This window comes from Equus quagga, chromosome 15, assembly GCF_021613505.1.
Source record: "Equus quagga isolate Etosha38 chromosome 15, UCLA_HA_Equagga_1.0, whole genome shotgun sequence".
Lineage (NCBI taxonomy): Eukaryota > Metazoa > Chordata > Mammalia > Perissodactyla > Equidae > Equus > Equus quagga.
Window position 1 is genome coordinate 36,335,409 of NC_060281.1, and position 13,388 is coordinate 36,348,796.

Genomic DNA, 13,388 nt, shown 5'->3' on the forward strand with positions numbered 1-13,388 from the left:
CATCGGTTTTTTTTTTTTTTTTTTCCTCCCCTAATTTCCAAAACAAATACTGTACCCACCTGAACAGTACGCATAAACAATTTACCAACTCATGATGCTAAAAACTGACTTTTAAAATTTTCTCACAGGGACTGCTGTCGAAAAGATTAAAAGCGGAAGCATCGCGATATTTCTTCGAAGCCTCACGATTTGAGGCAAAGACACTTAAGAGCCGAGATTACTAGAGGCTAGTGACGCTGAGGCATCGGGAGATAACCTCGAAACCGCAAAATTGTGCACCTGGGTAGTTCCCGCTCCTGTGGTGCTTGAGGAGAATGCGGGCGGTGGCCGGGTGCCTTCTCTGCTCCTTCACTCGGGTCACTCGCTTTGTCCCGGACCCGGGCCCTCCCTGAATGCTTCCGGTATTACTGTCCCACCAATCCCGCTCCCCGGCTGGCCCACGGCAGTGCCGTCTCTAAATAAACCCTGCACAGATCCTCTGCCCTCTTCTGCGTTTTCAAAAGTCATGGGACTAGTTCTCGAACACTTCCTTTGTAAATTATGCACATTCGCACTCACGTTGGCATCTGATAATTATTGTTTTGTCTCCTCTGTCAAAATTGAGTACCATTTTAACTCCTGAATAAAATATGAAAGCTATACTTTCCTCCTCCAAATGTAACCACCATCAATATTTTATCGTATTTCTTACAATTCTACTTTCTCTGAACTTGCATATATGTATTTATAAGTAAGTATTTTATTTTTTACAGTAATGTGGTCATACCACACACGTTCTCTGACGCATTTTTTACTTAACATATCTTGGGCTCTTTCCATGTGAACACAATCTTTTTCCTGACAATGGAAATATCGCAAATCATTCCACAGGATAGATATATCCTGCTCCATTTATCCACTTTTTTTTTTTTTTTTTTGCTGAACATTTAGGATATTTCTAATTATCGGTCATCCAACAAGTATTTAATGAGTGCTTATTATTTGTCAGGCGATGCAGTCCTGGGGCTGTGGCATAAAAATATGAAATAGAATAGGATAGGAGAAAAAATTAGATTTAATTTAAAAAATAAGAAAATAAAATAAATTTCTGCCCTTGTGTTGCTTATATTCCAGTTCAATGACTTTGGTTCTGCCTTAGAAACACCACATTCCGAAATTTCCCTTTCTCTCAGGAGAAGAATATAAATCTTGGATCTTGAGACACAGTGTTTAATGCCAGCCATTGAAGATTCATGTCTGCATGACCATATATTTCTCTGTCAGTATAACTACTCACGACTGTACTTATTTGATTATTGATTTTAGCCTAATAGTCAAAATATGAGAGACTGGGCAGGTGAAAAGAAGGCTGGTTTATTTGACAATAGAATTTTCAGGAGATGTGCATCAGGGACAAGGTCCAAGTGCTCCATTGGAAAGACCACATTTTGAATTCGGATAGCTTAGAACCAAATGGTCTCCAGTACTACCAAACAGACTCAGCTCTCTGCGGTACTTAAATTAACTGTGGTTAGGAGAGATACGAAATGAAATATAAAAGCTTAAGAAGGATAAATGAAACTAATTCTCACAAGGTTATTATTATTATTATTAAATATATAAATGTGCAGGGCAGAATATATCATATGCGTGTACATACATCAACTACGCTCATAAAATCATTTTCAGTGGAGCAGACAAGTGTATCTCTGAAGATTCTGGAAGAACTTGTAGTTTGCCCTCCCCGTAGGAAAAGAAATCTGAGTAAGAGTTTTTGCTTTCTTCCATCCACATTTCTCTTTTGGGTGACATTAATGTTTAGCTGTGCTTCTGTGGTCTCCCTTAGCCCTTTGCATTGGTGGCTTTTAGGGGTATTTGTGTCTTCACAGAGTTGCTGGGTGAATGTGTCCACTAGGTTCCAGGTCTAGACACGGGAAGGAGTGGAGAAAGCTCATTCTAGCTTCAAATCCAAACCATGTTCTTCAGTCTACATTTACCAGTGACAAAGCTGATATTTTGTTTCTGCCACTGGTGTTTATGCCTCAATTGGTTCCAAATTGTTAAAGGATTTTTTCTTTTGTAAAAAGTAAAATTATGACTTCCATTCAAATAAAAATGAATATGTGTCAAAAACCATTTAATTCATGAAATAGTATAACAATCAGTAAGATGTTCAAACTGGTTCAAAAGAAAATTCAAAGTACCACATATTTAAAGATAATCTGGAATGCTGAAATAAATTTACAAGTAGTTTTTTTTAAAACCTGTCAATTTCCAGGGCAATGATCAACTGCATTCCACTAAACACAATTCATTTGCATTTCTGTGAATGAAAATCATTTGCACTAATTATTAGTTTTCTACAACTTAAAGAGTTGTAATTCACCTCAAAATCAATGAAAGTAGCTCTTATGGATTGAATGTTTGCATCCCCCCAAAATTCATATGTTGAAAGTTTACCCCCTAAAGTGGTGGTATTAGGAGATGAGGTCTTTGGAAGGTAATTAGGATTAGATGAGGTCATGAGGGTATAACCCTCATGATGGTATTAGCGTCCTCATAAGAATCCTGAGAGAACTTGCTTCCTCTCTCTGCTCTTTCTGCTAAGTGAGGACACAGCAAGAAGACAGCCTTCTGCAACCAAGAAGAGATTCCACACTAGAACCTGACCTCTTGGACCACTCTGATCTTAGACTTTCCAGCCTCCAGAACTTCGAGAAATAAATTTGTTATTTAAGCCATGCAGTTTATGGTATTTTGTTATAGTAGCCTGATCTGACTAAGATAGTTGTCCTAGACAAGGTACCCAGGAATCTTTTTTTTTTTGCCCATTTGAAACTTCATTTTTTCCTGACAAAACTCACATGGGAGATGGATGTGATTGTAACCTTAAAAACTGAACACATCCTTCCCTATGTAGCTAATACAATCATGTAGAATTGGGTTTTAGAGTTTAATCTACTAAAAAGTGAAGAATATAGGCATCCATTTCACCACATCTCAGCAAGCACTCTCCAATTTGAAATAATTCTGCAGCCAATCAGTGTCCTTCTTTTTGTATATAATACTGTAATAGCAGGCATTTATTGAGCAATTCTATGAAATTTACATTATGTTACATGCAAATGCTTTATATGTGAGTTTTTCAGGTATTTTTATTTTCATTAACATCAAGATAGTGATGACAAGAAAGAAAAAGAGAAAGAGAAGAGGAAAATGACTAAAATTTCTATCTATTCAATCATTTATGGTTTGAAGTATTAGCCTCTGAGCTAAATGACCCTTGGCCCAGGAATGTGACATTCCTGAGGAATCTAAGAAAAAATTAGTTATTTTCTTATCAGGGAGAAAAGGACCAGTTTTGGCAGAGGACTTAAATCCTCTGCCAACAAGTCACTCTCTCTACTGGTTACTGACTGGCTACTGATCAGCTTGCCTATGTGTAGTTCTAAGCGTTTCTCCAAAGTACACTGTGAGAACAAGATGGGGGGGAGCAGTGCTTTAGACATGGAGCCTGTCATGTTAACTCAGTCTCGGTGTGACAAGTGTTAAAAGAGGCAGAAGAGAAAGCTTCCTTGAAGTGCTAAGTTAAGGCCTCAGTATGGGGAGGGGAAAACCAGGAAAGGACCAGGGGTGGTAGAGAGTCTGATTTAAGCAGAGGGAACAGCATGTGCAAAGGCCTAGAGGGACCCAAAGTAGTTCCAAATGAAATATATATATACATATACATATTTTTTTAGAAAGATTGGTCCTGAGCTAACATTTGCTGCCAATCCTCCTATTTTTTGCTGAGGAAGACTGGCCCTGAGCTAACATCCGTGCCTGTCTTCCTCTACTTTCTATGTGGGACGCCTGCCACAGCATGGCTTGCCAAGCAGTGCCGTGTCTGCACCCGGGATCTGAACTGGCAAACCCCAGGCCACCAAAGCAGAACGTGCAAACTTAACCGCTGCACCTCTGGGCCAGGCTCCCAAATGATATTTTTAAAGAGTTTGCTGCAAGGATGTGGTGGGAAAGAAAGCTAGGGAGATTAGCAGGGGCTAAATCACAAAAGGCTTGGCCTTGTACTCTTGACCTTGTAATACTGAGGAGCTCAGTCTCTATGCTGAGGCTGGGTGCGGTCTTCTACATCTATGGCCTATATCAGTTGAAAGAATCCAAGAAGTATAATTAGAGATAAAGTTTAAGATTTAGTTCTTGACCTGAAGAAACTCTTTGGAGTGGAGAGTTTAAGCTGGACAGCTGGAGGAAGTTGGAAAATGTCCTTACATTGCTATGAAGGGAAAGGACACAAGACTGTTATTCCTTTCTTTCAAAATCTGGTCACAAGGGCTGGCCCTGTGGCATGATGGTTAAGTTTGGCATACCCTGCTTTGGTGGTCTGGGTTTGCAGATGCAGATCCCAGGCATGGACCTACACCATTTGTCAGCCATGCTGTGGCAGCGACCCACATATAAAGTGGAGGAAGATTGGCATAGATGAGAGCTCAGGACTAATCTTCCTCAGCCAAAAAGAAAAAGAAAAAAATCTGGTCACAAATCAAGAGATTATGATAAGGAAAGAGAATCAGAAGTTTGAAGGGCAGCAAAACATGCCACCCCAAGATATGCCTCTTTGGCATAAGGATTATTTTCAGAAACAGCAGACATAGGAAAAACTCTGAAAACAGAGTAGAAGTTAGTCTTTTGTAAGGGTGTCTCTCTCTCTCTGCACCAGGAAGAGAAGGATGACTCTCAATCACAAGAAAGAACAAGGCAGTGACTTAAATCTCTATACAAATTTAACTCTTGTTTATCATGCTTTTCCTGGTCACTCCCCATAACTGTCCCCCCCACACCTTCTTTCTTTTGTCTTTAGCTGAAGACGGTAGTTAAGCCTGAATTCTAAGCCACCTCTGTGAGTAACTCATTTTTCCCTGGGTATCTCCCATGTATATATGAAATACATATGTTAGTAAACTTGTCTGTTTTTCTTTTGTTAATCTGCCTTTTGTTACAGGGCCCCCAGCCAAGAACTTAGAAGGGTAGAGGGAAAATTATGTTTTCCTCCCCTACAAGTTTTAAAATTCTACAAGCCTTTTCTGGGAGAGTCTTATCCATTGCTCCATCCATAGAGAAGCAAAACTAGACTGCGACCCGGTTAGGGAGTGGACTGAAAGTTAGGGAAAACAATTAACATTTGTTAACAGGTTTTGGAGCCTAAGTTAGACTTATCTAGAGAGCTTGTAAAATATGAGTTAGACACAATCAAATGATGACATTTCAAAGACGGCCGTGCGGAGGCGGCACCCCACATACCACAACTAGAAGGACCCACAACTAAAAATATACAACCATGTACCAGGGGGCTTTGGGGAGAAAAAGGAAAAAAAAAATAAAATCTTTAAAAAAAAAACAAAACTCGTCAAACTTAGAATTGTCCTATCATAGGGCTAGAGGAAGAAACACTGTGACTGAGTTCAATTTTGAAGATTTGTGGAAACAGGCTAAGGTCTAATTTCAAGTTCTTTGACTATCAGGAAACCATCTACCTCATGCCCCATTTCCAGGCTCAAATGAAATAATGTGTGCAAAGTGCAGAACTCTTCCCACCACAAAGAAAGGGGTCTGTAAATGCTCTATGCAGTGTTGGTGGGAGAAGCAAACAGCCAGTTAACTCTGGTGGGGGCGGTGAGTGAGTTTGAAAGCTTTGGCGGCTTTTCTGCCCTCAGTGCAGGAATTGGAGCGGGGGGGGGGGGGTGGGGGGGGGGGGGGGGGGAGGGGGGGGGCGGGGGGGGGGAACCAGTGAGAAGGTGAGCCCTCCAGCGTCCTAGAGAGGACCCGGAAGTAACCTTGGTATGTGTACCCTAGGCTGGCTCTAGGACAGGCCTCTTTAAGGTCAGTTAGAAGTTAACTTTTACCTCTTCCTTCGTAACCTAGGACTCTGGGTGAGACGGTCCCATTCGCTGGCTAGAAGAATGAGGTGAGTCAGAAGTGAGGGTCCCTGGGCTCCGCGGTGGGCGTGGCCATGGGGGCTGATTGGAAGCCCTGTCGGGGCCCCCTTTTCTGGTCTGGCTCCCTGGGACGTGTCACACTCGGGACTGCTTGCTGCTCCTCCGCGCGGGTCAGACTCGGGTCCTGGCGGACTACCTGCCCTCACCGCTGCACACTTTCGCAGGGTCTGGGAGGATCTGTCACATGAAAGGAGTTTAAACAGGAGAAGGTTTTCCTGTTTATTCTTTTTCGGAGCCCTAGAGTTATTTGGAAGTACATATTATTTGGCTTTTTTAGCTTTCATCCTGTTTTGATGTGACATCAAGAAACTGTGAAAGCACTTCTTAAACTGTAAGGGAGTGTATAAATGTGAGATTGTTATATAGAAGGGGGGAAATCAGCTCCTGTTGGTGGAGACAGACATATAAACGATTAGTACCAGCATCACCTGGTAAGCACCATGGAGGAGATAAACAAATGCTGTGGAATCACAGAGGAAGGGGCAGCTAATTTCTTCGAGAAGCAAGAAAAGCAAGAATCTTTCATTATCTGGGCATCTGGGTTTGTGATCTGTGTTCTCTTACAGTCTTTCTTTGCTTATGGACAAACTATTCTGGAAATTGTCTTTTGGTAGCATGTAAATTTAGCTTACTTTTTTTTTCTAACAGTAATTTCTTATGCCGTTTTCTAAATCAAAATATATCTGTCCCAGTTGAGTTTCCTACTTCCTTGCCACATTGGAAAGAACTTTAAGGGGAATATCTCTCAACGGAGAGAGTTCAATACCTTCTTTGTGGGGCTTATATCGAGCCAGCAGACCATGAAGCCAAGCGAAGCTGGAGGTTTCTCCCTCCACGTTCCAGGGGAGCCTGTGGAGCTTGTGATACTGACGGTGGAGAAAGATAGAACATGTTGCGAAACAGGAATCCAGCATTCAAAGGAAGCAACCCCAGACCAGGGAGGGCTTTTGCCGGTGTTTCGGACAGTTTTGTTATCGAGAGATCCCTGGGCCCCGTGAGATACCTGAGTCCTGTGAGGCTCTGAGTGGGCTCTGGCTCTGGGAGCTCTGCCACCAGTGGCTGAAGCCCCAGACTCGCACTAAGGAGCAGATCCAGGAGCCGCTGAGACTGGAGCAGCTCTTGACCATCATACCCGAGGAGCTGCAAGCCTGGGTGCAGGAGCAGCATCCTGAGAGTGGGGAAGAGGTGGTGACTCTGCTGGGGGATTTAGAGAAAGCTGGTTGAGCCAGAAGAGGTGGGAGAGAGAATGTGAGCTCTCCCCAGGAAAGGGGTTTAGATCTCTGGTCTGTGGGGAGGCATCTATCCAACAATTGGAGAGTGGGCAAATTTCAGTTTTCTCTAAACAAGTATAGAGCTACTAGCTTCTCATTTTGTCTTTATCTTTGGAAATGAAAATGTTTGCTTCTCTCTGTTAGGATTTTCTTAGATTTTTCTCTCACCTCTAAGATTTTTTACTCCAGTTTTCATATTGATGCCCACATGGGCCCATCTTTACACACTTTTTCCTAGGTTCCTGTTAGTACCCAGAAAATACCCTAGAGGGAGACGGAACCCATGGAAACAGCACAGAGGTCACCATGTTTTAAGCTCCTGTCCTTGGCAACACAGTTAAAAAGTGAATCTCCATAATCCAACCATTCCTTACAAGAGAAGGGTAAGAACCAGGGTTCAATCCAGTATGAAGGGAGAGAATGGGAGGAAAACAGATATTTTCCTTTATCTGTTCTTGGAAGTGAAAGCAATATTGATTGATTGATTGATTGTGAGGAAGATTGGCCCTGGGCTAACATCTGTACTCATCTGCCTCTGTTATATGTGGGATGCCTGCCACAGCATGGCTTGACAAGTGATGCATAGGTCCATAGCCAAGATCTGAATGAGCGAACCCTGGGCTGCTGAAATGGAACGTGCGCACTTAACCGCTATGCCACTGGGCCAGCCCCTGATTTTCTACTTTTTAAATTCCCACATAGTATATGTCATACAGGAGAATTTGGTTACAATTATTTTGTATCTTATATAGATAAAATATTCTGCTCTCTTTCAGGGCCACCTATCACAGATACTGAATGTTGGATCATGGGATACCAAGTGACTGTGACAGCCATGCTGCTTGTGCTGTTCATGGTAGCGCATTCGCCCAGCCATAGAGTCAGGTGTGTCCAGCATTACTACGGTATGTGGTTGAAGTAGAACATTCAGTGTCTGCTCTAAGCAGAAAAGCTCTCAGTGTAATCCTGTTGCTGAGTGGCTCCGTCTCTATAGCAGCCACTGGAATATGTGGTAGCTGTGGGCTTTGCTCTAATAGGGGATCTGAAGGGAACCTAAGAAGGCAGTGGGAATTGCAGAGTTTGAATTCCCCTTGGATGGAATCCTATTGCTCTAATAGGACTCTTAAAGAGGAAATAAAATCATTCATATTTAACGACTTTAAAGAGAAAAGCAGGGATCAGACTAGATTCCAGGTTTTGGTCAGCTTGTCTGATTACAAATGCGTGTAACTGTCTTCAGGATAAGGTTTTGAGTCAGTTATAGAATGTTCATGATCCTGTGGGAATTATTCTGTCTTTTTGCTTAAATCATATTGTATTAACTGCAATTTGAGGCTTTTTTTTTACTGTCTGTTCCTACTACCTCTTTCCTATTCACTCTGGCTTTTTCTGTGTTCTTTCACTTACACATACTTTTCTATGTCTGTTGCATGTATAGGAAGGCTGACTGGGCTCCAAGTGCTGGTATACAAAATGAAAACTGAAAATATTAAAAAAAATTATGTCAAATATGGGAAAAAATAAAATTTTTAGTCATACAATAGAAAGTAATATGGCAGTTGAAGGAAGTAAACTATGTCTATAGCTATTGACGTGGATAAGGCGCAAAAGCACAATGTTAGCTGAAGAAAGGAAGTTGAATGTATTGTATCCTTCCTGTAAATTATTTATTTTTTTTAGGAAGATCAGCCCTGAGCTAACATCTGCCAGTCCTCCTCTTTTTGCTGAGCTAGACTAGCCCTGAGCTAACATCCATGCCCATCTTCCTCTACCTTATATGTGGGACGCCTGCCACAGCATGGCTTGATGAGCAGTGCCATGTCTACACCCAGGATCCGAACCGGGGGACCCCAGGCCACCAAAGTGAAACGTGCACACTTAACCACTGCCCCACCGGGCCAGCCCCCCTTCCTGTAAATTTTTAAAACATACATTATGCTATTTGTTATTACTAGAGGTATGAACATGTGGGTAAAGACAACAGTGACCACAGCAACTAATTTAATTCCCTGGCAAACAAGACTAAAAAGATTTTTAAAACGCATATACCCACAATGACAAGGGAAACAGAGAGAGGCAATAACAAAGTTTTGGAAGCAGGATGGCAGATGGGTTAAAGCTAATTGATTTTGCAAACTCCCTGTCAGTGAGAAAACTCGTTTCATATGATGGAATCCCCAGAGGCAACATGAGTTATCTCTGGGAATGAGAGTGCTGTGGGAGCTAAAAGAAGGAGAGGTGATTTTAAGTTGTTTAAGAAGCACTTAGATTCTGAGGTCTCCAGCCTGTTCCACATTGATGGGTGTGATTGCTTCTCCATCACAGGTGAATATTGGAGATTTTCTCTGGAGAGGATGCCTATACTGAGAGATGTTAGGCACAGCAAAGGATAGGAGTGTAGTACTGAAATGGGATTAAGTGAATTTATGCACAATGAATGCTAAGACTGCCCCCCTCCTCTGTCTACCCTCCAGCCCTCTTTCCTTAGTCAGCTTCTAGGATGCCTTTATTCTCTAGGCGGGCGATTGGAAGAGCCTGCTCTGGGGAATCTGACCATGCTAAGTGAAAGACGTAGATACCAATGATGAAACAGCTTGGCCAGATCACCCCATTGTGATCCTATGTGCAGGCCATGGTAAAAAGCCCCATTCATATACTCAGAGTTTCCAATTAGTTTTTTTCCTTTTAATTAATAAGCTTTACATTTTAGAACAGTTACAGGTTTACAGAACAATTGAGCAGTTAATACAGAGCGTTCCCATATAGCAACCTTCTCCTCTTCCCAGTACAGTTTCCCCTATTAGTAACATCTTGCATTACTGTGGTATATTTGTTATGAGGCCAATATTGATACATTATTAACTAAAGTTCACAGTTTACATTGGGGCTCACACTTTGTGCCTTAGAATTCTCTTGGTTTTGACAAATGCAGAATGTCATGTATCCACCATTAAAGTACCATACAGGATAGTTTCTCTGCCCTAAAAATCCCCTGGCCTCACTCTCTCCCCTTCTCATCTGAACCCATGGCAACACTGATCTTTTTACTGTCTATAGTTTTGCCTTTCAGTATGTCATATAGTTGGAATCATACAGCCTTTTCAGACTGGTTTCTTTCACTTAGCAATATGCATTTAAGTTTCCTCCATGCTTTTTCATGGCTTGATAGCTCATTTCTTTTTCTCGCTGAATAATACTCCGTTGTCTGGATGTACCACACTTTGTTTATCCATTCATCTATTGCGGCACATCTTGGTTGCTTCCAGGTTTTGGCAATTGTGAATAAAGCTGCTATAAATGGTTATGTTCAGGTTTTGTGTTTTCAACTTGTTTGGATAGATATCTAGCAGTGCAATTGCTAGATCATATGGTAAGATTATATTTAACTTTGTAAGAAACTTCCAAACTCTCTTCCAAAGTGGCTGTGCCGTTTTGCATTTGTACAAGCAGTGAATGAGAGTTCCTTTTGCTCCACATCCTTGACAGCATTTGCTATTGTCAGTGTTTTGGATGTTAGCCATTCTAACAGATGTGTGGTGGTATCTCCTTTTAATTTGCAATTCTCAAATTGTATAAAATGCTGAGCACTTTTTCATGCGCTTACTTGCCATCTGTATATCTTCTTTGGTGAAGTGTCTGTTTAGATCTTATGCTGATTTTTAAATTGGGTTGTTTGTTTTCTGATTGTTGAGTTTTAAGAGTTTTTTGTGTAATTCGGATACAAGTCCTTTATTAGATAATGAGTTTTGTAAAGATTTTCTCCCAGGCTGTTGCTTGTCTTTTCATTCTCTTAGCAGTGACTTCCGCAGAGCAGAAGTTGTTAATTTTGATAAATTTATCAACTTTTTCTTTCTCAGCTCATGCTTTTGATATTGTATTTAAAAAGTCATCACTAAAGTGAAGGTCACCTAGATTATATATGCTGGATGTTAGCTCAGGGCCAGTCTTCCTCAGCAAAAAGAGGAGAATGGGCAGTAGTTAGCTCAGGGCTAATCTTCCTCAAAAAAAAAAAAAAAAGAATTTAGTGTGAATTTCTATGTGTTTTATTCTTTATCTATAGCTGGTTTTACAAATCTGTTGAACAAAGGAAAATAGAATTTATTCCCCTTATTGGAAAATCATGTTTCTCTATTAGCAGTGAAATTTAAATACTTTTTTGTTGTTGTTTTGTTTCAGAAGGTGAGTGTAGGTTTAGAAATGTAAAACTGACTCAAGAGAAGAAAAGTTCTGAAGAAGTAGCATGTCACCCCCCTGTTCCTGGGAAGATGAAAAGGTGAAGATCCCCAGAAGCCTACACCTGAACACACTTGTGACCCTAAGGGTAGGTATGAAAGGCATTAAAAACCCTTTATTGGTGAGGGAGAGAAAATCTTCATCCCAAGAAGGAGATCACAGAGTAGTCATGAAGGTTATACCAAAGAAAATACTTAGGAGACAGAGATGTCATAAATGTGATGAACGTGGAAAGTTCTTCACTAAGACTTCAAATTTTATTTGACATGAAGTAATTCGTACTAGGGAGAGACCCTATAAATTTGAAGTTTGTGGGAAAGCCTTCAGTGGGAGCGCCAAACTTTGTCTCCATCAGAAGATCCACACTGGGGAGAAACCTTATAAATGTGATGAGTGTGGGAGAGTCTTCACCGTGAGCTCCAATCTGACCCTGCATTATAGAGTCCCTATCCTAGTCAGACTGTATGAATGTGATCAGTATGGTCTGACCTTCAGCTAGAGCTCAGATCTTAGTAAGCATCAGAGACTTCATACTGGAGAAAACCCGTATGAATATAATGTGTGCAACAAGTCCTTCAGTTAAACTTCTGACCTTAAACACCAGAGGGTACACACAAGAGAAAAATCCTACAAATATCGTATGTGGGGAAAGCTTCTAATCAGAGTCCACACTTCTTTTTTTTCCCCATCTTTTGCTTCAGAGTCTGCACTTTATTAAGCATCTGAGAATACACGCTGAAGAGAAACCCTATCACTGTAAAGAATATGATAAAAGTCAGAATGCAGGTCTGACATCACATCAAAGGCTGCACACAAGAGAGAGACCTTATAGGTGTAAGGAGTTTGGGAAAGCCTTCAGTGAGAACTCACACCTCCTTAAACATCCCAGAATTCAGACGGGGGCAGGGAGGGGCGACTTTATCAGTGTGCTAAATGTGGGAAATGCTTTACTGAGAGCAAAGGTTTTATTTCACATCAGAAAATCCACATTGGAGAGAGACCTTGTAATTATGATGAATGTGGGGAAGCTTTCCACAACAGCACAAACCTTTTTAGACATTAAAAAAGAAAAACATATCAGAGAGGGAAAAAGACATAACTGATGAATGTGTGTAAAACTTTAGATTTCCCTTGTAATTGACCTTTAGAGATGTTCAGAGGAAATACCATGAATATAATTGTGAAATGTTTCAATGATAGCTTCTTACCTCACTCTAGAGTATTCTTTTCAACACCACCAAGCAATTAACTCAGTCCTGACACTATTTACCTGGTGATAGTGTCAGATCCAACAGGTTAGAGACTCAGTCCCACAAGACTGCACCCCTCCCTATCCCCCACTTCAGACACCAATCTGAGGTTGTTACCTGTGCTTCTGACCAACCGGCTATGGATCGGAGATTCCCATGACCCTCTCCCGGGGTTCAATTCATTTGCTAGAGCAGCTCACAGACCTCAGAGGAACATTTACTTGCATTTACCCCTTTATTATAAAGGATATTGTGAAGGATGCAAATGAATAGCCAGATGAAGAGGTAGATAGAGGTGAGGTCCAGAAGTGTCCTGAACGCCGGAGCTTCTGTTTCCGTGGAACTGGGGTGCACCACCCTTCAGGCATGTGGATGCTTCACCAACCTGGAAACTCATGAAATCTTGTTCGAGAGTTTTCACAGGGCCAGCCCAGGGGCCCAGCAGTTAAGTTTGCACATTCTGCTTTGGCAGCCCGGGGTTTGCCGGTTCAGATTCCAGGTGTGGACCTATGCACTGCTTGTCAAGCCATGCTGTGGCAGGGATCCCACATGGCAAGATGGGCATGGATGTTAGCTCAAGGCCAGTCTTCCTCAGCAAAAAGAGGAGGATTGGCGGCAGATGTTAGCTCAGGGCTAATCTTAAAAAAAAAAAAAGTTTTTAT

The 13,388-nt window shown here is 41.5% G+C and overlaps 1 long non-coding RNA gene across 5 annotated transcripts in view; it reads left to right on the forward strand.

The window, feature by feature from the left end:
- The first annotated feature begins 5,824 nt into the window (after positions 1–5,824).
- LOC124227374 (uncharacterized) overlaps positions 5,825–13,388 on the forward strand; it is a 37,669-nt gene continuing 30,105 nt past the window's right edge. For 2 of the 5 annotated variants that reach the window (XR_006885467.1, XR_006885468.1), the window contains exons 1-4: positions 5,825–5,941; positions 7,482–7,626; positions 8,020–8,148; positions 11,420–11,564. This is a non-coding gene — a long non-coding RNA (uncharacterized LOC124227374). Of the gene's footprint in view, positions 5,942–7,481; positions 7,627–8,019; positions 8,149–11,419; positions 13,270–13,388 lie in introns of those variants that run through there. The other 3 variants (XR_006885466.1, XR_006885464.1, XR_006885465.1) reach the window with 3 other exon arrangements.